General features: G+C 43.0%; 1 protein-coding gene across 2 annotated transcripts in view; it reads left to right on the top strand.

The window, feature by feature from the left end:
* The window catches only part of STK31 (serine/threonine kinase 31), a 61,500-nt gene that overhangs the window by 42,588 nt on the left and 17,844 nt on the right, over positions 1–1,068 (top strand). The window lies entirely within an intron of this gene.

Raw genomic sequence — 1,068 nt, 5'->3', positions numbered from 1 at the left:
TTGGATTCAGTCCCTTGCTTTGCATCACTTTGTAAATTTCCGTCCATTCTTTTCTGGCCTGATGTGTTTCTGCTGAGAAGTCATTTGATAATCTAATGGGAGATCGCTTGTATCTAACTTTCCGTCTCTCTCTTGCAGCCTTTAAGATTCTCTCTTTGTCATGAACATTTGCCATGGTAATTATGATGTGTCTTGGCATGGGTCTTTTCGAGTTCATCTTGTTTGGGACTCTGTGCTTGTGGGACTTTTTTCTTCCCCACCTAAGGGAAGTTTTCTAATATTATTTCTTTCAATAGGTTTTCTAACCCTTGTTCCTCTTTCTGTTGTTCTTGCACCCCTATTATTTGTATATTGTTTCGTTTCATGTTGTCCCATAGCTCCCTTAGGCTCTCCTCCTGTCTTTTAATTTTTTTGTCCAATTGCTGTTCAGTTTGGGTATGTTTTGTTTCCCTGTCTTCTAATTCGCTAATTCGGTCCTCCGCTTCTCCAAGTCTACTGTTGAAACTTTCAATGGTGTTTTTTATTGCAGCTATATCACTCTTCATTTCTTCTTGGTTCTTACATAAGTTATTGATTTTTTTCATCCATTTCTTTTTGATTCTTACATAAGTTGTTGATTTTTTCATCTGTTTCTTCTTGATTCTTGCATAAGTTGTTGATTTTTTTCCTCCATCCGGTTTATGCACTCTAGGACCCTTAATCTGAATTCTTTTTCTGACATGTTGCATGCCTCTGTTTCACTTAGCTGCTTTTCTGGCGAGTCCTCCTCTTCTTTCCTTTGGGGGTTTCTTTGTCTACCCATGTTTGATCTCACCGACAGTTCTAGATGTTTAGTCGTTCAGGGGCTGCTCCTTGGTTGGCTGTGGCTCCTCGGGCTGCGGTTGCTCCTCGGGTGGTTGTGGTAGCAGTTGCTCCTCAGTTGTCAGCAGCTCCTTTGGTGGGTGCTGTTCACAGCAGTGGTGGCTCCTCTGGCTGGTGGGGGGAGGCTTCTCACACAGCTGCTATTCCTCAGACAGAGGTGTGGTGAATCACGAGGCTGCTGTTCCTTGGATGGGGGTGGGCTACACA

The sequence above is a fragment of the Myotis brandtii genome, unplaced genomic scaffold, assembly GCF_000412655.1.
Source record: "Myotis brandtii unplaced genomic scaffold, ASM41265v1 scaffold374, whole genome shotgun sequence".
Classification (NCBI taxonomy): domain Eukaryota; kingdom Metazoa; phylum Chordata; class Mammalia; order Chiroptera; family Vespertilionidae; genus Myotis; species Myotis brandtii.
This window is presented reverse-complemented; position numbering and strand designations above follow the sequence as displayed.